General features: G+C 38.7%; 1 protein-coding gene and 1 long non-coding RNA gene across 8 annotated transcripts in view; one reads left to right on the top strand and one right to left on the bottom strand.

The window, feature by feature from the left end:
• Positions 1–1,537: 1,537 nt before the first annotated feature.
• Positions 1,538–26,780, bottom strand: LOC122356093. Of its 7 annotated transcripts, none has more exons than XR_006252275.1 (10): positions 26,654–26,780; positions 24,079–26,023; positions 22,816–22,902; positions 22,554–22,693; positions 21,185–21,236; positions 20,848–20,933; positions 19,746–19,895; positions 15,288–15,396; positions 14,805–14,938; positions 2,822–3,775 (listed from the first exon to the last, which is right to left on the bottom strand). It is a non-coding gene; the product is annotated as an uncharacterized LOC122356093 (long non-coding RNA). The 7 variants fall into 7 exon arrangements; XR_006252279.1 differs by lacking the exon at positions 14,805–14,938 and having other exon boundaries at positions 24,079–24,189; positions 24,415–26,023; XR_006252277.1 differs by lacking the exon at positions 14,805–14,938 and having other exon boundaries at positions 24,079–24,527; positions 25,324–26,023.
• The window catches only part of zgc:171482 (zinc finger protein), a 64,648-nt gene continuing 62,748 nt past the window's right edge, over positions 26,061–27,960 (top strand). The window contains 1 exon segment of the mRNA XM_043254556.1: positions 26,061–26,898. The gene's annotated coding sequence lies outside the window, so the exon portion shown is untranslated.

The raw sequence follows: 27,960 nt of genomic DNA, 5'->3' as shown, positions 1-27,960 counted from the left end.
GTCACATACAGGTAAAGTCGACTCTGAGTCATTTATGAGTCCACATGCGAGGGAACAGAGCCAAGGACGATGTCCAACCTGCTTTTGTACTGAACTCAGCCCAGGAGTTTATTCCACCAGGTGATGTAATTCCTTGGAGAAATCAGCTGATTGCTGAATGCGACAGCAGTGTGTCTTTTAGAAGTTCGTCTCTGGATCACACCTGGGGGAATTAGTGGGCGGCAGAGGAGCCGTCATTTCCAGGAAACATAGAGCATGATGAATTCCATCACAATAACCACATTTCCACATCCCCGGCGTTCAGCTCGTGACACATGAGACTTGAGTCAAAGCTCAGAGGTGAGTGGAGACATGCCCAGATCTGGAGACGGTATGTCCAGGCAGGGCGTGACAGCCTCAGTGCGTTATCTACGGTCAGGACTGGATCTCCGTCTTGGAATGTTTGAGATTGTCTTCACCTCAAGGGGGTATTTCAAGCTAATTTGGAATGATCTGAGCGGATGAGAGGTGCACTTCCAGTTCAGAACCGTGAAAAATCACCTACTGCACAAGAACGCATTGCTGGTTTAAAATGATGTCAAGACCCGCTTGATCATTGTAAACGGATACAATGATAATAATAATCACACACACAGATATATAAAATGATGAAATTCCTATTATCTCATCTCTCGCTAAGGCTGTATTTACAGTAAAAATAAGAATAAAATAATAAAATATGAATCAAAATATATAGTTAAAATAATTACTTTATTATAATATTTTAAACTGTAATTAATTTCTGTAATGGCAAAGCAGAGTTTTCAGCAACCTTCACTCAAATTTTTTTGTTAATCTTTTAAAAAATAACAACAACAAATTAATACTGAAAACAGTTGTGCTGCTTAATATTTTTGTTGAAACTAGAACATTTGTGGAACATTTATTGACAATCAGAAAGTGCAAAGAGCAACATTCATTGAAATAAGAATTTTGTATATTTACCTTTATGACTATTTATCAATTTAATGCAACCTTGCTAAATATAATTTTATAGTATTCATTTTTAATTACTTAAAAATTCAACCTTACTGACATTTTTGAGTGTAGATTTTTAAAACAATGTACAAAAATAAATAAATAAATAAATATATATTATATATATATATATATATATATATATATATATATATATATATATATATATATATATATATATATATATATATATTAATATATATATTAATATATATATATACATTTAAAATATATACATTTAATATACATTTATATATACATTTAAAATATATTTATATAAATATATTTATAATTATTTATAATTATGTTATTGATTAATGTAATGCGACCTTGCTAAATATTATTTTACAGTATTAATTTCTAATTTCTTACAAAAAAACTGCACTGACATTGAGTGTACATTTGATATGAACAAAATATAAATAATTATATATATAACTGCTGCTCAGAAATCTGTAAACCTAGCTTAGTATTTCTTCTGTATTACTAACACCCAGTCATTAAGCGGTTGTGGACAAGTTCAAGCAAAACTGTCAAATGTGGAGTTTGGGACTGGTTGAATAAATGTTTCTCTTCAAAGACAGCAAGGTTCTTCTCTCAAAAAAGATTCTCCATTGCATTCCGTGACGCTTCCACTATCACCATTAAATCACCTATCCCTCTGCTCGGTGACCCTTCCTCGCTCTCCATAAATCAGACAGCTAATGAGATCTGACCTGCTGATGACTGGCACAGCAGCAACTGAAAAATGCTCCCTTTCGTCTCACCTGCTCTCACCTCGGCGGCTATAAATCTTCTGCTCCGTGTCTGTGCTGACTGTCTCTGTGATGACCTGACTGACAGGCTCCACAGAGACTCCTGCGGCAGGAGGGGGAACTGGGCTGAGAGAGAGAGAAGGGAGAGATTAAAGAGTTCTGCTGTCCATGTGTAACTATCTGGCTGACAGGCTAATACATGAACATTCATCATGAAAGAGAAGCATTCTGGAGAGATATAACAGGAAGAGGAATGAAGTGTGCCTGTTGGGTTCGACAGCAAAGAGCCTAAGATTAAAAGATGATGACATCATCAGGAACTAGGATGGACTGTATTAAACTAGAACACAGTCAAAACTAAATTTACCTGCTTGTTGCATGCATCTGGGAAAACTCTGACTGCATACATAAGTTACTATTTTAAGAATATTTTACGGTTTAAGTAGCAAATGTACATCACACCATAATATTTGCTAAATTAAATGCTTGCTGTCTACTCTTCTTGCAAATTTTTGGTTGCTGGTATAAAAAATAATGCCTGTTATGCTCCAACATGATGATGTGCATTTATAACATTTTAGTTTTAGGTTGAAATTCATAAACATAACTTTTCCACAGAGGAAAAAGTCCATACCCTGTTGTTTTCTCATATCAAAATATTGAGAAACATCATAAACATTGCTTAATCTATGCATATTTCTCTCCTGATTCAGACAGTATATTATTCTTTCACTTGAGAAAGCAGTATTATGAATAGAGGAGCTGTATTTTAGCCAGAAGCAAAAGTTTGAAGTTAAAAATGTCTTAACTGATGCAGTTGTGTGGATTATTTTGAGGTTTTTAGCAGCAAACATAGCAATAATCCATAAATACTGTAATCCATGTGAAACCAGCCCATCAATTGATTTCTTAAAGCAAAAACAAAACAAAACATGGAAACGCTATGATTTGTTTGCTACAGATATAGCAGTAACCATGTAAACACATAATTTGTGTACAGCGGTAACCATGGAAACGCTATCATTTGTTTACAACGGTTATAGCAGTAATCACGGAAACACATCATTTATTTACAGAAGTAACCATGGAAACACATTTGTTTACAGCAGTAACCATGGAAACGCTATGATTTGTTTACAACGATTATATGAGTAACCATGGAAACACATCATTGGTTTACAGTCATAACCATGGAAACACGACAGTTACCATGGAAACGCTATGATTTGTTTACAACAGTTATAGGAGTAACCATGGAAACACATAATTTGTTTACAGCCGTAACCATGGAAATACTGCAGTAACCATGGAAACGCTATGATTTGATTACAACAGTTATAGCAGTAATCATGGAAAGACATCCTTTGTTTACAATGGTAACCATGGACACATATAATTTGTTTACAGTGTTAATCACGGAAACACTATTATTCGTTTACAACGGTTACAGCAGTAACCATGGAAACACATAATTTGTTTACAACGGTAACCATGGAAACACTATGATTTGTTCACAACTGTTACAGCAGTAACCATGGAAACACATCATTTGTTTACAGCAGTAACCATGGAAACGCTATATTTACAATGGTTACAACAGTAACCATGGAAACACATAATGGCCTGAGGTTAAGCATATTTTCAGCCCATTTTCAATTGTATGTAAATGATTCCTTGATAACATATTTGTCTACATAATATAAAAATCATAGTGAAAAATTTGGCAATATTAGCCCTTTTTTCAAATCAACAGAAATCTTTCACAAGGTGCAGGGCTATGTATTTATACAACGACTGACGTGTATATGAGATTAAATTTCTTTCTTTTTCGTAATGTTCACATGAATCACACTGATGCTTTTGAATCCATCAGTCTTGAGCTGGACCTCCGTCAGTGTATGGCTCTCTTGTGCCGGCTGACTGCTGGCTGGCCTGGACGTGTAGTTGACAGCGATTTAATCGTGTCGTCTAGTTCATCATCTCAGAGTGAAAGCTCAACAGATCTGTTGATGGAGAGGCACATGTAAACAAATCCGCTGCTTCCTGTGAACGCTGACTACACCGCCAAAAATATGTGTACAAGCCTGCACGCTTTCATCCTCACACACTCACACACAAACAGACAGTACACACATACGCACAGAACAGTTTCGGTTTATTCCAATTTTGTGCAGCGTCTTCCAGTTTTACTTTGGAGGGGCTAAAAATATGTTTTCAGATACTCAACAGCCAAGGCAAATATGAAAACATAAACATGAAAACAAGAATTGTGAAAGACACACAGACAGACTTTCTGCTGATGCCGAATGTCTGCTAGTGCTGAACTCATCTAAAAAAAAGTTTAGGATGTTGAAAGAATTTAGTTTGGGCAACAAAACGCACAAAATAAATGTGTATATATAAATATATAAAATATATAAAATATTTGTATATAATATATATAAATATTTAATATATATAAAATATATAAAATATTTGTATATATAAATGAAATTTGTATATTTGTTTATATAAATATATATATGTATATATATATTTATATAAATATATATATGTATATATATATTTATATTTATATATATATTTATATTAAATTTTTATATATATATATATATATATATATATATATATATATATATATATATATATATATATATATATATATATATATATATATAAATTTATATAGATAACGTTTTTAAAAGCTGTGAAACACATTTTAACAATTAAAAAAGCTTATGAGCTTATGTTCAACATGGAAATAAAACAAACAAAAAATTTACTTTTAAAGCTACTTGTCACGGTTGCGCTTTCGCGGGACGGATGAAACGAGGCTTAGAATAAACTTAAATGGATTTAATCTCAAAAGGCAAAATAAAGATACAAAACGGCAGGCAGGTAGAACAGGCAGGCAGGATAAACACACGTAAAGACATCAGGTAAGGACCTCGACGCTCGGACAAACAGAACTCAAAACACAGGACTTAAATACACAGGGTAATTGACGAGACACAGCTGATGACAATAACATAATTAACACAGAGGGAAGGCAGGGCACAGGGAGCACATGGCACGAAACGAAAACATAAACACAGAGTCCGGGGAACGTGACATTACCCCCCCCCTCCCGGAAGGTGCGTCCTCGCACCTAAAGGGTAACAAACAAAAACAAACAAAAACCAAAATGACTAAGATTTGGGGATACCGGGTCTTGGGAGGAGGTTGTGGTGGAGGACGGATCCCCAGGAGTGGGCAGGCAGAAGGCAGAAGGGTCCAAGGAGGTGTAGACGGAGGGAGGAGCCAGGAGGAGACAGGAGGAGTCCGGGCAGGAGGAGATCCAGAGCCCAGCTATGGTGGTCCACGGTGGGGCCGACGGAGGGAGGAGCCAGGAAGGAGACAGGAGGAGTCCGGAGCAGGAGGAGATCCAGAGCCCAGCTATGGTGGTCCAAGGTGGAGCCGACGGAGGGAGGAGCCATGGAGGAGGAGCAGCCATCGACTCCATGGGGCCGACCGGTGGCGGAGCAGGTGGAGGAGGAGACCGAGGTGGAGACGGAGAGCCGAAGAGCCAGGGTGACGTCGAGGCGCTGGAGGTCCAAGGCGACGCCGCAGGCTTCGGCGACTGACACGGAGACGGGGGACGGGAAGGACGCGGCGGAGCCAGAGCGACTGAGGACTGAGGTGAAGCCGGAGGGAAGGAGGAGCCTGACAGAGCCGGTGGGATGGAGGGACGAGGCAAAGCCGGAGGAGAGGAATCCAGAGGCGACGGATGGTCGACGACAGACCAAGGCGGAGCCGGAGGGACGATGGAGCCTGGTGGAGCTGGTGGACTGACGGACCACGGTGTAGAGGAGGGAGCTAGGAGCCCAGGGGAGCCGACGGGTCTGGGCCGAGGAGGAGTCTGGGTCTCGGAGGCAGGACGGTGAGGCGAGGATCGCCCACCGACGGCGATGGAGACCGGCAGACCCGTGCGAGCTCCGGATGGTGAGCTGAGGATGAGCGCGGGGGCTGCTGGGATCCATCGATATGGTATGGCAAGGGTGGGAGGGTGGGAGAACTTGAGGCGGCACTGGAGGAAGCGCCGCGGGCGCGGGCACAGGAACGGGAAGAGCGCACGGGCGCGGGGCACAGGAACGGGACGGAGCGCACGGGCGCGGGCACAGGAACGGGACGGAGCGCACGGGCGCGGGCACAGGAACGGACGGAGGAGCGCGCACGGGCGCGGGCACAGGAACGGGGCGGAGCGCACGTGGCGCGGGCACAGGAACGGGACGGAGCGCACGTGGCGCGGGCACTGGAACGGGACAGAACGCACGTGGCGCGCGGGCACTGAACGGGACAGAGCGCACGTGGCGCGGGCACTGAACGGGACAGAGCGCACGTGGCGCGGGCACTGAACGCGACACAGAGCGCACGTGGCGCGGGCACTGGAACGGGACAGAGCGCACGTGGCGCGGGCACTGGAACGGGACAGAGCGCACGTGGCGCGGGCACTGAACGGACAGAGCGCACGCGTGGCGCGGGCACTGGACGGGACAGAGCGCACGTGGCGCGGGCACTGAACGGGACAGAGCGCACGTGGCGCCGGGCACTGAACGGACAGAGCGCACGCGGGCGCGGGCACTGGAACGGGACGGCTGGGCGGAACCAGCGGGCTAACGGGACGGCTGGGGCGGAACCAGCGGGCTAACGGGACGGCTGGGCGGAACCAGCGGGCTAACGGGGCGGCTGGGCGGAACCAGCGGCTAACGGGACGGCTGGGCGGAACCAGCGGGCTTACGGGGTAGCTGAACGGGAACAGGAACTCAGGATACAGGGGAGGTGCCCAGTCTAAGTCCAAGTCCAAGTCTACATCATCCAGCTCCCTTTGCAGATCCAGCAGCCCCAGGTGGATGATCAGCTCATCCTCAGCCGATGTGCAGTAGGCGGAGCTCCACCCGCGCCTCATCGCAGTCGGCTGTCTCCACCGCGGGGAGCTCCGTTGCTGGCTCGCGCACCTGGTCTGACGATATACGGCTCGGGTCCTGTTACGCTCCACGGCTCTGTCGCTCTCTCTGGCGATGGGTCCGTGGTCACGCTTCGACTCCGCCCCGTGTCAGCGGTGGGCTCAGGCTGGGCTCTCGACCATGCGGTGAAGGGCTGAGCTAGGCTCTGGATCTGGAGTGGGGCTGGTGTCGTTGTCCTCAGGCGCAACCATCATGGTTGATTTGCAGGACACCAGCACCCACTCGACGTATGCGGCGAGGCTCTCTCGAGGACCGCTCCCGGACAGCTGCGCTTGGCTGGAGGTGTTAAGTCCGCGGAAATAGATTTCGAGCAGAGAGCAGTCCGGGTAGCGGGAGTCGTTGGCCAGTTCGAGGAATAGTTCTGTATAGTCCTCGAGAGAGCAATCCCCCTGCTCCAGCAGGCGGATGAGGAAGTTTGGGTCTTTGAACTGGGCAAACATGGCAAAAAAAACAAAAAAATAAGGGGGAAAATACGCCGCTATTTACACTTTGTGGGTCCGAGCGTTCTGTCACGGTTGCGCTTTCGCGGGACGGATGAAACGAGGCTTAGAATAAACTTAAATGGATTTAATCTCAAAAGGCAAAATAAAGATACAAAACGGCAGGCAGGTAGAACAGGCAGGCAGGATAAACACACGTAAAGACATCAGGTAAGGACCTCGACGCTCGGACAAACAGAACTCAAAACACAGGACTTAAATACACAGGGTAATTGACGAGACACAGCTGATGACAATAACATAATTAACACAGAGGGAAGGCAGGGCACAGGGAGCACATGGCACGAAACGAAAACATAAACACAGAGTCCGGGGAACGTGACACTACTTAACTTATGTTTTGTATATTATAAGCCTTTGTTACAATATCAAATTTACAGATGCATTTTCCAGTATGAAATATTGGCCGGTATAATTAAATTTGGGACAGATCACATTTTTTACCATCAGACTGTCTTTAACATCTCGCCTGTGGCCCAGACAGTAAGTGTCCAAAGAATGTTCCAGGCTTGTTTTCGTAGCACAGTTCAATCAAGATAATAATTCCAGTGATGATTTTCATTCTGCCTCGAGGGATTTGTTTCTGCCAGCTGATTATTGACTGTCTGTCTTTAGTCTCTGTGCTTCCGTGCTGTCTCTCTGTCACTGTAAACGGCCCCTCTAAAACAAGAATTAGGAAAACTAGGCTGCTTAGCTTTAGTAGTGTGTAACATTCAAAGCACGGCTAATCTTTATGAACAGCTCTTGTGAAATAATTCTCCGGCTTTTGACCCGGTCATTAGGATCTGCCATTTCAAAGCATTTCCCATCCTGCACATTCTTCAGTGGATTAAACCCACAAAATTACACAACCCTATTTGCTGCAACGACCGTTTCAACCAGCTAAAAGCTATGTATCTCACATCCCAAGCTAAATTCTAAAATTCATACATAGAGGTGAATGCACTTGCATTTCAAGCTTTGCAAAGTAAGATCTAGCACTGTTCGATCCATCAAAAACATTCCAGTGTTAAAGCTATACTGGACTCAACAGCAAACCTGCAGCTTGTGAATTAGCGCAGCACAGCACTGTATCTTATTTCACATGCAAAAAGGGTGTTTACATAAACGTCTACAGCAGCAGAAAAACTGCCTGTTTCATAACTAAAGGTCAGAGACAGAGTGGAAAAATGCTCTAAATTATGACTTTCTGGTGCAAAAACAAACTTACTAGCATTATAAGTGGACCTTGAGGAAAAAAAAAAAAAAATGTACTCGTTGCAACATTTGCCATTTGAACTAGATGACTGAATGCTTTATGAAATATGCAACGCATAGCACTGACTAATCAATGTGTTTAGGCTCGGCTTGGAAACGAATTTCAGTGGGCTTTTTATTTCATTTATTTATTTCAATTTACTGCATGCCAAAAGAGTCTAATTCAATTGACAAATATTTACTCTCTCTTTCTTATCCTTCGTCTTTCCTGCTTAACTTTCCATCACTGGAGTCCTGGTATTATTGATGGAGACGATGAACTTGCTCAGAGGGAAACACCAGCGAGAACGCCGCCTGTATCCATAAACGGGTCGAGGGTGTTTTGCGGATTTATCGATGACAAACACTTCCGACGGTTTCCTAATTGTTTTACGGCTCAGCTTAAGGGAAAGGCAGTCGTTGACTCCTTTATCAAGAGGCCGTTGAGTAACGCCCAGGCGCTGTGAAAGCCAACGCACCTCTTAACAGCTCCCGGGGTGAAGGGGCCTCAAGGAGAGCCAGGTCTGCGGTAATCATCGACTTATGGCTTTATTGGTTTCCTGTCAAGGGTCAGAGCTGGATTTAAGTAACCGGCAGATAAGATATCCGTAAAAGCACCATCTCTACATGACTAGCGATGTGTACACATGTCACTATGTTTTGGTGTTATGAGACATTCAAAGCTTTTAATAACTCTTTGTGTCAGTGACGACACTGTCCTGAGGTTAATCAATAGCAGGAATTGATCAGAAAGCGTTTGGAGCTCAGGTGACATAAAATGAATGGCTCACCTCGGCATGTCGACCTCTTGATGGTCAGAAGGGCTTTGTGTGCGCATGACGATGAAATAGGTTATAAGTTAAACAACGATGCACAGATAGAAAATTTCATCCTTTAATTACACACCTTAAAACTTTCTGCAGACCAGCACGTCTCCAAAATGTATATTTTTTGTGCATTTTTTTCCCTACAAAAAAGTATTTGCTCATTATATAAATACATTGCATTTCTTGTCATAAAACAAAACGTGCTATTTTTAGGTTTTCTTTTAATTAGCGCGGATTTATTTTTAGAACCGACTGAATTTAGGCCTCAGCTTTCATGCGCCTCAGTTGTGAATATTGCCAAAAGTACCTTAAAATATTGCATTTTTACACCAAAATCTGAAGTGAAAAGGCTCAGATCAACGAGGACTAGAAACAGTTAGCTCAAAATTGAAGGAAATCAATTTTACAAAAAGACTAAATCCAAGATAGTGTGAGACTTACAAGGCCACCAACACCAAATTAGATAAAGAATTTATTTATATTTAAGAGACCACTAATATACAACAGTCCATGGTTTGACTGACTATAGAAAACTCCATACATTAATGCATTCAGAGCATTCTAATGCACGCTTTTGTGCATGACCACAGAACAACAACTCTCAGGTTATCTCAGGTAAGACAGTGTGCTGCTGGTCTTTAAAATCTGCAAGGGGTGATACTGTAGTACAATTACATGGAGATTTAGAACAGCACTGAAACATGATCATGAGAACATAATAACCGCAATAATCTCTGTGCAAACTCAGTACCTCCACGGACCAGTAAGCACCTGATATAGACCAGTCTGCATGTAGACCAGAAAAACTGTTCATGTGCAGTTTTGAGCAAATTTTCTCAAGTTGAGTTTTAGTGCATAGGCAGTCCAGTTAATATTTCATAAAATAATATTTTTCCCTTCTGTTATCTATTCTGTTTTGCTTTTCCTCTCCACAATTTTTCCATTTTTTTACCTTTGTTCCTTTAACCCTATAAAGGCAAAAAACAATGTAAAAATGTGTGTAAACTAAGATATATCAACTTAATCTCTTAATCATCATTGACTTGAAATGCATTATATATTTTGCCCCCCACTGTAAAATATACAGAGCTTTGATCATAAAACCATACAAATATCATCTTACTAAGAAATACTATTAAGTAACATTTAAAATTTTATGCATATCCTAAAATGTTGGAAATATCTTACTGATTTCTATTTCATCTTACTTTTTTGACATATAAATAACAGCAACTGATTTCAATTGCATATTTTGCTCCCTTTGGGCATTTGAACAAAATTGAGGTTTATTATGTTTACTAAATGAATCATAAAAGCCTGATGTATCAGTTATGATACTGAACAAAAACATATATGCAAACACCTTTTAAAAGTTTGACTGAACCTTTTTTTTCCGACCATTATTTAACATTTCAAGCATTTCAAGGTTAAATCAAAAGTGGCACGCTTCACCATTAAATCGTTCATCTGATTTAGAAAGTGCCAAATGAGCATTTTTGCAGGTTAGTTTCAATAAAAGTCTTTTTGGACTTGAGAGGACGTTTTCAACTACACAATATGTTTTTTTCCAGTCCATTTGATCTCTTACTGCGAAGGACCAAGGAAAATTTGATTTCTCGTGATATGACCCCTTTAAGACTTTTTTAGCCTTTTAACAAGGGCTCTGTGAGGCCTAGTGCGAGAGAAACAGGAATTTTAATCCTCTTTGTGCTTCTCTCAGCTATGATTAATCTTTTCAATATTAGGCACGATGAGAAATAATAGGTCTGAAAGGGCCCACGTCTACACAGGAGGAGGAAAATTCATTTTTTGAGCTAGCTCCGGATGAAAGTCATACTTTAAGCCGAAGGGGAAAAAAATGTCAGATTTGGTAGGCCTCCACAGTAGTAGAAGCAAAGAGCGTTTATTCTTACTCTTAGCGTTTATTTTCTAATTCATCTTGTTAAGAAAATCCGAGAAGTTACTTTAATGGTCGGGATATCTGGAAGTGTTCACTGTTGCAATGCATGGATAAACTGAGCGTCAAATCAATTGAAAGCAAATAGCCTCCGTTCCTGTAAGTGTAGCTGGCTGCCTTCAAAAAGTATTGGCAAAATAATCTAGACTAATTTGCAAAGTCAAAGAACAAAGGCTGTGTTGACGAGCCCATGCCAGCGTTCTGAACGAGTCTGTATTTCCCGCTCACGCAAGGTTTTTGGATGGACACCTGCGTGTGGGCTGCCACTGAACTGTTCAGATCCAAAACTAAAGTCCCAGACACTTAGAGGATACGCCGTCCTGATTATTGTTCAAAGGCCACAGAGGACTGTGTTCTTAACCTCAGCATTTCCTGGAATGTGCTTGGGAGCTGAAGGCGAGCACGTTTTTTCCATGGCCCTGAAATTCCAAGGCTTTGTCATATCTCCCATTGGCAAGAGCGGCTGAGTACATTAAATGCGGACAAATCCAAACACTAAGTTACATGTTTTTAAAGTCAGAACATTATTATACAACCACATATTAAAGTCCTAACACAGAACGCTCTGACATGGAATGGCATTCGTGAGGCTGGTCGCTAGAGACCTCTAGCTATATCAGCCCTCAGCCGATTACGGTATACTAACATGAAGGAGGTGAGTAACAGCACACCTCGGGGTCTGGAGAGATATTAGAGGCTTTCAAACAATGTGTTGATTGACTGCTTCCAGTTCTGAGGGTGTAAATCCTTCTTGCAATGCATGAGGGTGACGGGGGAATCAGAGGGCTAGAGATCGACTGAGGAAGTGTCATATGGTGCTAATCCAAACTAATGGGAAAGACTTAAGAAGTCAGGTTTGCTGAATATTTGCATGCATTTTTTTTTCCTTTCGCTTTACTTACACTTGCCATGATATTAATCTCAACAAATCTCATTCAAATTTGAAAATATTAAAAAAGAAAATATTAGAAAATTAGACTGATTTTTTAATAAAATAAAGAAAAAGAAATCATACTAATCAATCATTTTAGATTTTTACTTTTTTTTTAGCAGTTTTTATTAATATTTTAAATAGTTTTGTTTTTATATTTTGTTCCCAGTTTAACTTTTCGTTTTGCAGAGTGTTATTTTTAAATATATATATTTTTTAAATATAGTTTTTAGAATGTATTATTTCAGTTTCAGTTATTTTAGCATATCAAGCTATAATTAAATGAACGCGATAAAAGCTGCTTTGGCAACTGTTTGCCAAATGTTTTATATATTATTTCAGTTATGCTTATTTTATTTATCTCATTAAAAAATGTTTTAACCTACGGTTAACTAAATTAACCCTGGTCAGTATAACAAACTTTTATCCACTTTTATCCTCCGTAAGCCACAGCGGCACTCAGAACCGGCCTGCCAGCTGAAGAACTGGCCTGGGTAAATTCTGATCAACTCTAGTTTGTGCCACAGCTTATTTGCATAAATCCTTGAGGGTGCAAAAATAACACTGACAACATGTGCAAATAAATCCACCAACAAAATCCACCTCTTGAACCTGCTTGTAGGCAGCAGGGATGATGTCTCAGTGAACTTTACTCTAAACGTGACTGTCCTCTACTGGCCACAGCCACCTTGAGAATCACTGCCTTGATGTTTTTTTTAATAGCTTATATTTGCATGACATTATATGGGGAAAAGAGCAATTAAGATGCTGATCTTTTGATATCCTTAAAATATTTCTGAATGACTTCGTTATTCATCTTTACCACACATGGTTTAATTTTGTCTCAAGCGAGGGCTCAGCTATTCTATCTGAGAGTCTATTATTACACCTCACTGAAAAGCTGAAAAGAGACACATTTTGTAGTCTACAGCACAATGCACTGCACTTAACTTGAATGCATTCGCATTTTTAATGCTGATTCTCTAGCATGACACTTCCTGGCCAGATTTGCGATATGTATTCATCCATATCACCTTTGCTCCATTTCAAGTCACTACTTGCATAGCCATAATATCACTGCAACCCATTTAAAAGCAAGAAAGAATCCAGGTGGCCTTTTTTTTTTTTTTTTTTTTTTAAGAAATGTCCAACCATTAACGGAGCAATAGAGTTTCAAATAGAAGTGTGTGCATTGGTGCAATGCGTCAGGATGACTTGCGGAGAGCATTTTACTTTCTGGTTTTAATGGTTCGCATTCTGCTTTGCCACCGAACCGAACAATATTCCCTCTAATATTAATTTGGAGAAACATAAATTGCGATTTATAGTTAGCCTGAGTTTGGTTACATTCGAATTGGATGGCAAAGATCACAGCATCCGATTTTACATTTCCATGGTAACATGTCTATGAAGTCAACAAATCAACAATAACTCACTATGTGGTTTCAGTGCCTTCAGCTCTTGTCCAGCCCTCCTCTCCCCTCACACCTCAGGGTCCAGCTGGGAAAGTCATTACCTGCCTGCTGTATTGACCAGCATGCTCAGTGCTTCAGAGAGGAGCACGGTGACAGCCTACACAAGAGCCCCGGCAGGCCAGAGGCTAATTCACAGCACAGTGTGACACACAGAACAAATCCACGGCCAGAGTGATGAATGCCTCAATCAATATATTACATTTTAGACACTTGCGTATAAGAGATTAAAGGTCTGCTCATCTGAGATGACCGAAGTTGTTGTATACACCTGGTCTCATTTCATCATAAGTTTGATTTTAATATATAATTGTATTATATTTATAATTTATACACCTAAACGACAATAAAACTACAATATAAATTGCTTTATTTGCATTGCTGCATTAGGCACTGTACAAATGTAACATGTCCTTTTCATTACAATAAAAAAATTATAATTATAATACAAATATAGTACATTATATTTGTTAATATTATAAATAAAAATATGTTTTTGTGCTATTTTATAGTACTGTACATATATATATATATATTTTTTTTTACAAAATTGAGAAATACTGCCTTGGTAAATGGTTGAATGGATCAGAAAATACTTATTTTATTTCAGTTTATGGTAATTTCACGCCAAGTAATGAAAGTGTTAACAAATTCTTGTCCAAGCTTGTACCTTTTCAATCAAAACTTTTTCATCACAATAAAGTTTGTTAGAATTCAAAATGCGGAACAATAAAGGCAATATTGTTTAAAAAAAGGCAAAATGCCTTGAATGCTTTTTGGTTGTCGCACTTTGTGGTACATGTTCATGCGTTAATACATTGAACTACACCAGTGGACATTCATAGGACACCTGTGTGAACTGACTTCATACATCTATGGAAAATTACTCCAAGAACAGCTGGTTAAAAGTAACTTAAAATGGTAGTTCCAGAATAATTTGTTTGCGGATTCGCTTGGTTTTTCTAATACAATGAAAATCCATTTTAAAAGTGCCCCTATTATGGGTTATGAAAGGTTCATATTTTGGTTTTAGGAGTACAACAGGTTTACATTCACCCGAGATGCATTCATGCATGCTTTTCGTAATAATGTGCATTTATTTTTACCTTTTTTTTTCGATGACTCCAAAACGATTCGTTCAAATGGATTCGTTCGATTAATTTTTCCAAAACCCCTCCGGTGATTGGTTTATTTCATTTTAAGCAATGTTTGGGAGTTTTTACCGCTCCGAAAGCTTCACCTAGTGGCAAAGAATGAATTTTAATTTTCATGCAGACCAACACGATAAGGTGGGTAAAAACACTTGTTTCAGTGATTCAGAGTCACTCATTACATTTATACAATTTCAGATTTTAAATTTTGCAGGATGTTTTCACTTAGAGCCATATTAGAAAGATAATTCTCAAAAATCCATAATAGGGGCACTTTAAAGTATGGCTTTAATTGTTCCAACTTTCCAAATTTTTTCCAAAATTTCCATTACAATTTTCTTATAAATGATAAATATGGACAGCAACATTAGCCCTTATTCCTAGTGCACCAGATCATGTAGTTTCAATAAAGGCGAGCATCGGTTAATTCAGACTCACTGGACACATTCAGTCCTGCTTCGCTGCTGCTGTGGTTTCCACCGTCTGGCTCTGATCTCTGGAGAGCTCACGCTTCTGGTTGTGCACAGATGGCAGGCTGCAGTCAGCCCTGGAGACACACACATGTGCGGTCTAGTGTGAGTGAAGTTAGCCAGTACAGGCAGTGAATCACAGGTGCTTTCAACTCACAAGCCCATAGCTGCTCATTCATTCCAAAGATTAAAATAGCAATGAATAGCCAATCTATGGTTATTTTTAAGAATTAAAAATTACTTTTGACAAGATGATGAAAGGACCCGATTAGATTGTGGAATTTCCTGTCACAAACGTGATGCAGACTATAATTCTGAGATGAAATCAGGTGGCATTCTACTCAAAATGATGTCAAAACGATGCTTTTCTATGGCAACGTAAAAAATGTTTGCATGCTAGCAGAACTTGTAATTACAGTTTGTAAGCTGCAAGCTTTCTGAGAGGAATGACTTTTTTGAAATGAACGAATTTGCTCCGAGATGCATGACAAACCAAAAGAAGTTCTAATATCTGCTTAAACGTGTTTTATATCCTTAGACTGGATGAAATTAAAGTCTAAAGCTAAAAGGGTCATCTTTAGCAATCTTATATGAAATCTAGCTTTGACTATATATATATTAGTGTAGTCATTTAGTCTGTTTCAGCTGTAACTCTCTCTAAACTGAATCAAAATAATTCAGTCATCTTAGCTGTTCCGTTGGCTGAAGTATGACGAATTATTTTAAGTTTACAGGATGATCATTATTTTTTACATATTATTTATTTATTTATTTTGCAAACAGGGTACAATAAAGGATGACCTGGAACTTTTTTTTGTCAACTAAAAATTGGCGAAAACAAATTATGAGCCATTTTATTTTCTATTAATTTTATATTAGAAAAAAAAAACACTGATCAATATTTTAATAAATGTAATAATTAGTAAATTCTTTAATAAAAATGTAGCAAATTTATTAAACGGTACACAAAAACATTACGCCAACAAAGTAAGATTGTTTTAAGGAATTAAAATTATTAAAATTAATAAAAATAAAAATAATTAAAATTATTAATTATTAATAAAACTGCTCCAAATAATAGAATTTGAATATATTAAAATATTGATACATAATATGATAAATATTATAATACAAATAATATGATAAATATTAGATTGTTGGTAATTAAATTGATTTGAAATCATTCAAACACTACATCATAAGATATATATACTGTATATATACATTTAATCTATAGCTGCTTTCGAGTAAGCAACTCTCTGGCAACCAGGACTTGTTTTCTCACTGGTGAGCACGTCCTTCTTTTTCTGGAATATTCTTTTTTTATTTCTATGCTTATCACTAACCTAAACTCCCGTTTTATAGTTCACACTAAAGACCGCTTTCTTTAACTTCTATGGCTGAATCATGGAAATAAAGTTAAACATTTAAGACACTCATGACTTTAAAGCCCCCAAAGAGAGGGCGGGGAAACGCAGACATTTTTCCTTTCATCCGCTTTATTGAATGCTATTAATCATTAGCTTACATATGACCCCCAAAGAGCCAATTCAAACACAGAAACCAGAGAAAGATTTACTGCTGGGTCATTAGAAAGACATGCAGCACAAGGAAACATTTCTCAGTGAAACAAGTGTTAAAAAATGAGCTCCAAAAGAACAACTCCCAATCACCAAGAGAAAGATGGATGTTAAAAGTGAATTTGTCATTCAACGCTCTTGTATTTTCTTGACGTTTGAGCTGTTTATTTTGTCTAATTACTCTACGCTGACTTAAAACTCCAGAAAGAGAAAATGTCCACGTGACTCTTATTGCTTTTACTGCTGGCCTGATTTTAAGGTTATTGATTTAAGAACGCTCACGTGTTTCCATCACGTTCAATGTGCCACCACAACTGGGCACAAGAACCCTGAATTGGGATGAACATTGCTTTGGTCTAAACAACTAAACATACGGGGTTAAACCCAATCCAGAAATGGAAAACTATTTGAATTCAGTTAATGAAGAACAGACAGTTTAGCCTTGATGTTCGGTAAACAGAAAACAGGAAACTTCACATGAGTCTTAAACCGTACTTCTGGGTTGTTGCTGGGAGTTTTGCTTTGTTGTTTTGGTGACAACCTAAAGAGAATCTATACAGGGCATTTTTATTTCAAGTTCTGGGAACTTCTCAGCTGGTACAACGCGTTCATCTGGTGTGGGATTGTCAACAAGGAGAGATCTGAGGTCAATGTTATAATTCGATCAAGGCCTAAAGGGAACCTCAAAGCCTGGGTCAACTAAGCGGGACCAAATGGACTCTTTTAAAAGCGTGAGAGTCCAAAGTCCAGGCTTATCAAGGCCATTAACACTAGAGGCTGTGCTTTATAATTGACTTGGGGCTCGTTGGAAAAAATCAAAATCATACTTTGCCTGCCTGCTGCGACACCGAGGTCCAAATCCTATTGCTTTTATGTGGCTTCAGAGGGCTGTTGACTCCAGCTAGGGCTCGTAGAACTGTGAGGCCCAAGCACATAGATCAAGCGTGTAAGGACAGCATTGAGACGCTTTGCCACCTTACTGGGATAATTATTTGACTCGTTCAAAATAATGATGGTCTTATCCTCAGAGCAGGGCCGGTGATGATTTAAACAGGGGAAGAAAAGCCTCTGTATGGTGGAATAGAAGGCCAGCACATTTACTGCTATAAAAACACAAAATCCCTCACAGAAAGAGCTCTATTGTTGTGGAGGATGGAGAGCGTGCCATATATACGGTGCTCTAATGAGACTGCTGACAGCACAGGCAGAAGAAATCAAAGAGCGCTGAAGGTGTCGAAGTCAATGAGCAGTAAAGGGACAGGCAGAACTGAACAGGTGCTGAGCTGACTGTTACTCTCGCTCTGTCCAGAAAACAAAGAGAACGCAGAAAGTTATCTTTGTTTGCCACTTCATTTTGTGAGATCCATACTTTGGCTTTAAGCGTGTCACATAAAAGACACTATGTATATACGCTATGTATAACCATATTGTATCTATCAGTTTGCAGCCTGTTTATTTATTATTTATTCTTAGTTGATACAACTGCAATAAAATCGCTTTTTATATTGCTGAATAACTGAATAAAATGTTAACATTGCTTAATATGATATGTATGCATTAATTATACATGTAATGCAAAATTAAAATAAAAATTTTAATTTATTTAAAATAAAATCATGCTGTTGTTATGAAATTCTCACCAGGTGTCAGTAAAAACCCCAAATAATCTATACATGCAAATAAAACAAAGCAATTAATTTCAGAAATTAACTTATGTATGTAATAAAATGGAATGCCAAAGGCAAAAAATATTGAACCATTGAAATGTATTTAATACTTTGTACAAAAGCTTTGCAATTAATTATTTGTATGGATCATTTGTATAAAATCACTACATATATATATATATATATATATATATATATATATATATATATATATATATATATATATATATATATATATATATATATATATATAGACACATGCCATAGACACATTAAAAAAAGAAATGTCACCAAAAAATCTGCTACTTAACGAACAATATCCTGCAGTGCATTCATCCAGATCATCTCATCCTTGAGATTTGATCCTGAATGCAAAGAGTATTTTGTGGACAGTTTTCTGATGTTTTCACCTACACTCAAAAACACTGATGTAGATTTGTCTATAGTTACTGTGAGATAATCCACATAGAAAGTCATTAAGATACATAAGCAATTCACCCTTCTTTCACGTTACCAGAGAGAAAACAAACACCCAAACATCTCTATATGCCAAATAGCCAATGATCTCCTTGCAACGAAATCCCTGTAAAATGGTCTCTGAAAGTGACAGCTATTCAGTTACGAGGATAACAGTCTTAGCACTCAACGGTAATAAAGTTTGATGGGTTTTACCAAACTGAAGCATTCAAGGCCTTCACCTCCAACCAAAGAGCCGCTGACCCAAACATCAACCACAGAGGATTTTCTTCCCCAAACCACTAATGCAATTAGAGCTGCAGGCAATCGGAGGTGTTGAGGCCATGTCAAAATGTCCATGCCAACATGGGTAAACTAGAATGAGCAACAATAGATGCAGCACTATAAAGAACCCACATAAATGTCTGCGTCTTTCTCCAACCACAGAATAACACTTTATGATTTGTAAAATGAAGCCTGGCCGAAAAGCCAGGGGTGACGAACTCCAAGCATTTGCCCCTTTTTTCATTAGTTTGTTGTTTTATAGTCTGGTTTTACAGAACGTCTTCTTTGGGTCGTTAGAAACGTCTGAAATGTTTCCAGAAACAATGCAGCAAAGACACAAAATCGGTATATGAGAATTTCTGAAATGGAAAAGACGGCAGTCAAACGACGCACTCAAGAGAACCATAAAAGAACTGTAAAAATACACTTTCGCTTCACCTTTAACTGTTCCACGGGTCCATTCCGAGGCCTGCGCCACAGCTTCCAGATATATCGGCTCGTAACTTTATCCTCTGATCGTGGAAGAACTTAGGTAACAAGTTTGACCTTCATTCAGTACAGCAGCGGATGGAAGCATGCACTTCCTGTCTGAAACATTAAGAACGGCCTATCAACGATCTCATTAGACAACCTGAAACATCGCTATTTGTTCTTAAAACATCTGAATAATAATATGTCTTGGTATATTAAATAGACTGGAATGGCCAACATTCTCCAAAGGATGTCTGAGCTTGGCTCTCACGCCGCATTCTTAAAAAGCACTGATTATTGGATGGGATTTGAGTCAGGATTACTGGTTCAGTTCTTTTTCATGAAGGGTGGAAATATTTGACTCACTTCAACAGATCTAAAAACTATGTTTAATTTTAATGACAGAAGCCAATGGAACGCCAAACTGCTGTTCTGTATCAAGTTTGTTACAAATCAGACGTTTTCGAACTGAGTCTCATGCAAAGCTCTCTAGGTCCCCCCAGTGATTAGAAAAGGTAAGTGCATTTTCATTCTAACAATGCAAAATGGCCAATATTACACTGTTACTGTTAGAAGCAAAATGAAGCAGAGTAGCAGTTAACCCTAAAAAACCTATGGCATCATAATGAATACACACATCTGTAATGCATCTTAAAGTATTTTAAGCATTTGAATTTCATACAAAAACACATGCTATGATTTGGACATGTAGAGCGACAACTATTATTTATCATGCAGCCATACTTTTTTGTCACATAAATATGAGCAGCTGCACCATTTTATTTTTTTATTATTTATTTTTTGGCTCTGTTTTTGGCTTTGGTTGTCAAGTTTAAGTTGCAGTGGTTGTCAAACTACAGCTTTTAAAATATAGGGGCAGTTTGCCAGATAGAGATTAAGCATAGTTCTAGACTAAAATGGCCATTTAAACCAGATTTACATAAATCAGATTTTTCTGTCATGGTTTTAATTAGTCGCAGAATTAGTGTAGTCCATATTGACTAGGCTGATTTCCTAGAGGAAGGCTAGAGCTACTTCAGGAGTTAATTTGTGCTTAAATTAAACCTACCAGGTAGAAGGTTTAACTTCAGATAAATGTTGTGTTTCCAATCTTTATCCATCAAAATGATCATTTTTGGATATGAACGAAGAAGCCTGTGAAAAGAAATCTGCACTGTTAATCAATTTTATTTTTTTTTATAAAAGAAAGTGGAAGGAAAATCTCTTTATACAATCAATTTTTTTCGCTAATGCACAATTAATCACGTCGTTTAATTCAATACTTTTTTGTAACTTTCTTTTGCCAGTTTATAAAGTTTTCTCCTAGAATGCCTGAATAGTTTGAAGAGAACACCTGACAGGAGATATTTCCAGACACTTCAGGTTCCTATAGTTGATATTCTCACCCCTTTCTAGGCTTCGTGTCAGGGAACTCGACGGTCCTTTTGCATCATTATTCTGTTGGAAAATCCAAACACGTTATAATGCTTTCTGACCCAAAGACCCCTGTATTTTCTGCAATTATCCAGCTGTGATCATTGGAGAGTCTTTGGCCGCTCAAACTGTGTTGCATTAAGACAATATAGTCACAGAGAGTAAACTGTAAGCAGATCTTTTCTTTTCTTTCCTTTTCTTTTCTCTTGCCTTTGAGTTCCTCATATTTGTATCCCTGAATCATGGCTGTATAACTTTACCCTGGTGTTTTTACAACTACAAATAATTGTGGTCAACATGAACTAGAGAAACAAATATCATTGTGATGTGGTTTTGTTGAAAAGTTTTTTTTTGGTTTGTTTTTTTTTAAATAAACTTTTTTTTAACACAATCCTATTTGATCATATTTTTTGGGTGCCAATATAATTCCTGACTCTCAATTTTTTTAAACCAAGATTAACTATTCGGCCTACACTCCCAATATTACTTAGATGTTGTCTGGCTAGGCTGTATTACTCCACTAGATGGCAGAAGACACCGGTACTTATTGAGAAGCACCACAGAAATCCAATACTTTACCTTCATTAATATCTAACAATCTAATATGTGCAGCTGAAAAGTGAACGTACAGTCAGCATCGACCTAGTTTACTCCATTGTTCCATGTCTTCTTATGCATTAAGTTCGATTTTTAGTTTTCGACTTTACTAGATACCCAAAAGTTACAAGTTAATATTAATAATAATTGCTAAAGTAATAAAAAAAAATAGAATTCAACTTAAAAAAACACTGATTTACAGTGAAAAACTTTATATTAATAAATAATGAGTCTCTTTGGTGATTCAAAAGGGTAGTAGTTGTCTGCACGCTCTCATGTCGCTCTGAAATCTTTTTTTTTTTGTTCATTTAGACAACAAAATAAGTTTTTATCAAAATGTCAAAGTTGAATAGTGATCACTGGCTGCTAATTTAAAATACAAGTGATTAAAATAAATCAGATTATACTGTAAATGTCCAGTCGTTAGCTGTGCAAGTAACAGACTGTATGTTAGAACGGAATTTGAAAACAGGAGTCCTTGTTAGTTCCGTAAGGACTTAATAGACAATATCCCTTCCTTTCAACTAAAAATTAATATTTTACACATGGGTGTTACTGGAATCATAAGACTTGCAGCCAATCTTGTTAATTTCTCCCCTCTCTACATGTTTATCACCCAATGTGAGAAAACTTAATGAATCGCTTTATTATTTTTTTGTTTCTTTAAATACGTCTCGCACTTTGATGAGGACCTGAAGCTGGAATTACATATCAAGCTCCTTCAGTACAAACACAGACACTTACTCACTCAGCGCAGCATCATATCTCCGAGCTCAGGTAGTTTATATGCAGACAGGTGATTGACAGCTCTCATTCCCGTATCAGGTGTCTGTTGGAGTGGGACATTCTCCATGCGTGTTGCCAAGTGCTGTAAACCCAAACAGCTGATGGAGATTAATGCATTAGATTTATCACAGCTCTCAATGGCCACACTATGACAGACATTCACTTTTGGGCCAGAGGTGTCAAGAAGTACTAACATAAACCTCTCATATTTCAGACTTACAGACGGATGAAAGTGTTGGTCGGTAATTGATATGCAATGTCATCACCATCCACACTCCAATTCAACAGCAGCCTCAGTCGCTTTTTACTAGAAATAAACATTGAATGAAATTTATTTAATGACATCTTCAGTTAAGTTCAGTTTGACAAACACATAATGTAATTAATTCACTAATGCATTTAATTAAATGTAAAAACTACTATATATATATATATATATATATATATATATATATATATATATATATATATATATATATATATATATATATATATATATATATATATATATATATATATATATTAGAATACTTTGAAAACGGGTGTTTGCATGAGTAGTTTTTCAGTTGTTTTTATTACATACTGTAAAGACTGACACAATCCAGTCTAAAATCTCCATAAATAAATAAATAAATAACAATCTAATCTATAACAGATGTAAGCCAATAAACAGGCAGCTGCACCAATCAAGCATCATGTGCCATCAAGACTGCTGAACTGCTTAAAATAAAAACAGCTATCCGAATGCTTTTGACATCAAATGCAATTGATTAAAACAAGTTAATTAAATTACAAGCATTTCATTGCCCAGCATACCCAGAATAAGCTGTGCAAATGACAAAGAAACCAACTTTACTAAGTTAGGTCAGGATTCAAACCTCTAGTTAAGGTTGTGATAGAGTTAATAGACAATCATGTGTTCTGACTGACAACTAAAGAATCAAAGATTTTCTAAATTAATAATCAAACTATATATGGTCAAAAAACGCTTCTTTTTTCTTTTTTTGGAAAATTTGTGAGGTGTTTGCATAGTGTTTTACTTATTTTTTTTTGTTTCATGAAGACTGAATCATGCGAAAGAAAAATATATTTTAAAAAGATTCTCAAAAACCAACAGTCTAAACCAGTCTAATCTAAACAGCCTCAGCCAAAAACAAGCAGATGCACCACACAGGCACCGAGATGTCAGCGCTATCAAAGGAATTCATTTGCTAAAACTGCTAAAAATGAAAATAGATGTGTGCATTCGACAGTAGTGTGCTTCAGCCCCGCAGCTATTACACAGAGTCCATTAAGCACACTGGCTCACTGTTTTTAGAGGCCAAACAGGAGCGGGTGAGAACTCTCTCTCTCTCCTGCAGTCTAATGAGCTGTGCCTGGATCCTTGTCTCGTCAGATCTAAGGAACGTAAGGCGGGATACAAGCAGCGCGTAACGAGTCCTGTTTGACCTCGTCTCGGCGGCGGGCCGGTGTTTGGCAGCACCTGCTCTCAGCGGCTGTCATCAGATTTCAGCCACTGTCCAGACAGCCTGGCTTCCACCTCCAGCTCTGTCCTGCAGCACGGTCACGTGAGAGACCCACGGCCTCATCCCTGCTGATTCAGAGACACTCGGCGAGAGAAAGAGAGAGAGAGAGAGAGTAAATGCCAAGGACATTTCAGGGTGCAAACCAACATGCATGGGCACACATATGCTTGTAAACAAGTATAACAACTTTAATGCTGAACTGTATATTAAATACATTTCTCGCCCTCAGAGCAAGCAATATGTAGATGGGTTTATTTCTTCATCAGAACATATATGGAGAAATTTTGCATTACATTACTCGCTCATCAGTGGATAGCCTGCAGTGGATGGGTGCCGTCAGAATGAGTTTTCACACAACTCCGGTCCATCGGTTAATGCCTGGCTCCAGTCATCCAGTCAAAGTCATCTGAATCAAGAGAATAATATGGACAGATCAAGCAAAAAACGTTATAAACAAATATGCCTGTAGATTTTTAAGTGAAATGACAACAGAGATTTTTCTGGAGGAAGCATTATTGTGGATTATGGACTCGTATTTTGGTCAAAAGGCCTGATTTAAAGTCACAAGAAGTTGTTCGACTGACTGGATTTATTTCTTGTGCATTATTGTTCTGTTTTTTTATCCCCTGTTTGGTCTCCAATTCCAATGGCACCCATTCACTGCCATTCACTTAGCATCCTTTGGTGAGTCTCTCTTAAAGTGGCATCAAATAAAATATCGCAACTACTGGAAAGTACACACATAAATTGTTTTGGGGACATTCCAGTTCCTTAACATTTTACAAATCATCTCCTAACTATTCTTTATCTCTTCTTTTTAAACCAATTTCTATCTCTAGATAAAAAGCAGTTTATACTAATTTCATTTGCTGGTCTTATCTGGTTTAAGCTGCTCTGTTCCAAAACCCCATTCAATCAGGTTTGGAGACACAACCTGCAAACCAATATACAAGTCTTGTTTTAAAACATTTAAGTCTTGTTGTACAACCCAGCATGTGACTGATAATCGATGACTTAATAAAGACCCTCATAAAACACATTTTGTTTCTAGTCTTGTAAAGTTTACCACCGAAAAGGAGCCTGAGAGAGCAAATGTGCACAGTTCAACGTGAAATGTAACAAAATGAAAAGCATCTGCTTGTGCCAGAATGTGGTCCTACACATGACACTTGAGACAAATGAACAGCGGCATCACCGATTACCAGGCGCTCGGATGAATTGGCTTCCTCTGTCTTCTTTGCATGTGCATTGTGATGGGATGGAAGTGTTTGGATGCTCTACAAAAGAAGCTGTCATATCTGCTGAGACACTATAATAGCACATTCATTTCTAAGATTCAATGCCGTCTTTTGTATTCAGCAAAAAAACGTGACAATTTCACGAACAGATTTTGTGTGATTAAACAGTGCTGTCTCAATATGGAGTTAATAAACTGTGAAGACAGAAACACATTTAGGCCTGTATAATATGCTTCATTTAGAGGAAGTCACACTTCTTATTTAGAATTAAAGAGGGGAATACCTGTGTGTGTATACACGATTATAACAGCTACAGTATATAAATAACTACGGGAATAGAAAGGAACAGAACAGAACAGAACAGAATAGAATAGAATAGAATAGAATAGAATAGGTTTTTAGTTGGCATTCTATTAGTTCAGAAAAGCGCATCAGGTAAAATGGGAGTTTAATGAGCAATTGCCTTTTAAATATCAGGAGACAATCAAATCAAAGACAGTCAGTCAAGCTTCAACATCCAAATACAACATAACAATCTACTGACAAATGAAATCAGAATACTTCTCTTACAAACACCTATAAAGAATGCAAATCACTTACATAAAGAGATCACTGCAATAATGTAGTCACTGGATCCAGAATTTTGGAAACTGTAAAAAAGAAGCTAACAAAAAAAAATAAAATCTTGTTATAGAAGAAACACATTCATGAAGTGTGGAGAAGAATCCTCTTTTACATTTTTTTAAAACATAAACATTACAAAAATGCAGCAAAACAACAACAACAACAACATAAACACATGGCAAAACAAGTATTTCCAGTACTTTTAGACATAGTCGTGAAACATTTTTTTTTATTATTTAATGAAGCGTAAATCCTTTGACCCTAGAACTGTGCTGTTATGGTTTTACACTTCTTGGAGGTGTGCTGTAAATACCCAGGTAGATACCAAGTATCACGCGATACATCTGGTACACCATATGCTGCCATCACTGTACCATGGCACCGTCACGCAGTAATACATTTACAACACCACAAAGTCACGCGTTACATAGACACACTTCTCAAGAGGGACGCCCGATATCGCGACGAGCCATGAGAATGATACCCGCGCGAGCACGCGTGTGTGCGTGTGTGTGTGCATGTGTGTGCGGTGTAATCCATATCTCTGCTAGTAGTATCTCTGGATTACTGACGTGTGTGCCCGCGCTCTTATATCTGTGCGCTCTCGCTTTACGCGCAGTTTGATGGCGTCGCCGCGCGCTCCTCTCTGCGTTCTCCGATCGTCGCTCACCATCTCACGGTTTATGGACGGCGAGGACCAGATATCATGATAGCACATCGTCGGGGTTGGTTCTACAACATTTCCGCCAGAGTGTTCCGTGGAAACTGTGTCACCGCTTGAGCTCCGAACCGAGCCGTGAGAGATAAGAGAAGTTTGCCGGATACAGGTGCGATCTCTCTCTAACTCCAGCCGATGATCACAGACACAGATCTGGACTGCGGGATTCCAGTAGATCACATCAGATCCAGCGCAAGGTGAGCTCAGACTCACACTATTATAACGATGATGCTGGTTTAGAGTTGACTCATTGCAGGAGATTCTTTACAGCAACAGTGATGCCCTTTACACAAACACAGGAGACTGGGACACTTCTCACTCTAGTAAATGTTTCCTGTGGTAGGTTTGATTTTGGAAAGCATTGGCATTTTCGCAGATTTAAAAGTGTTGGGTGCACAAAGCTTTTGAGCATTTCCATCATTATTGCACAGGGAAAGGATAGCTGAACGCACGTTGGACGCGGGGCACGTTGTCACACTTACAGTTGTTGCTAGGACCTGCAGTTTGGAATATGAAATATTATCTAAAGTAAAAATGGCAGCAAAACTTACTTGCTTGGCAGCAAAATGCGAACAGCACTACAATTAGCATATGTGACAAAAAAGAAAAGGATCTGGCCAACAAAGTTCAGTTAATTAAAAATCTTGTTAATTTTGTTGAATTTAGTTACAATGCACTAAACAGTTATTTAGACTTAGTATTTGAAACTAATGTACTAAACACTGTTAGAGAAAAGCCTATAACTGGAGTTATGAGTGTTTTTTTTATTTTTTTTAGATCATTCAGATAAAATTCTTTGATTACTATATTTTAATATGTTACTATATTCATTACTATATCCAAATACGTTACTTCTCTTACTGCACTATATTTTTTCTTCAAACCAGCATCGGCGTTAAAGTGTGAAGACTCTGTCTGAACTGAAGTTTAGCACAACCGGCTGGTGCTTTAGAAACCTGAGATTGTTAAAGTTTAAGTTGCATTGATCTTTATCCATTAAGTCTCTTATAAGCGCATCCGCAGATAAGAGCCGCCTGTCGGTGTTACGTTACAACAGTCCAGAGAACATGTTCACGTTAACAAGATGCGCAATATATCTTGTAACTGTTAACATAAGCCCTTGATTCGTGAGAGTGACGTTACCGTTTATCACAGCGCACTGAATACGCAGGCAGAAATAGACACAGCTAGAGTGCCGTAAGGTCTGTTTTATGCGCATTTGAAACTAATTGAAAGAATAGAAGCGTGCTGACATCTCC

This window comes from Puntigrus tetrazona, chromosome 13, assembly GCF_018831695.1.
Source record: "Puntigrus tetrazona isolate hp1 chromosome 13, ASM1883169v1, whole genome shotgun sequence".
Classification (NCBI taxonomy): domain Eukaryota; kingdom Metazoa; phylum Chordata; class Actinopteri; order Cypriniformes; family Cyprinidae; genus Puntigrus; species Puntigrus tetrazona.
This window is presented reverse-complemented; position numbering and strand designations above follow the sequence as displayed.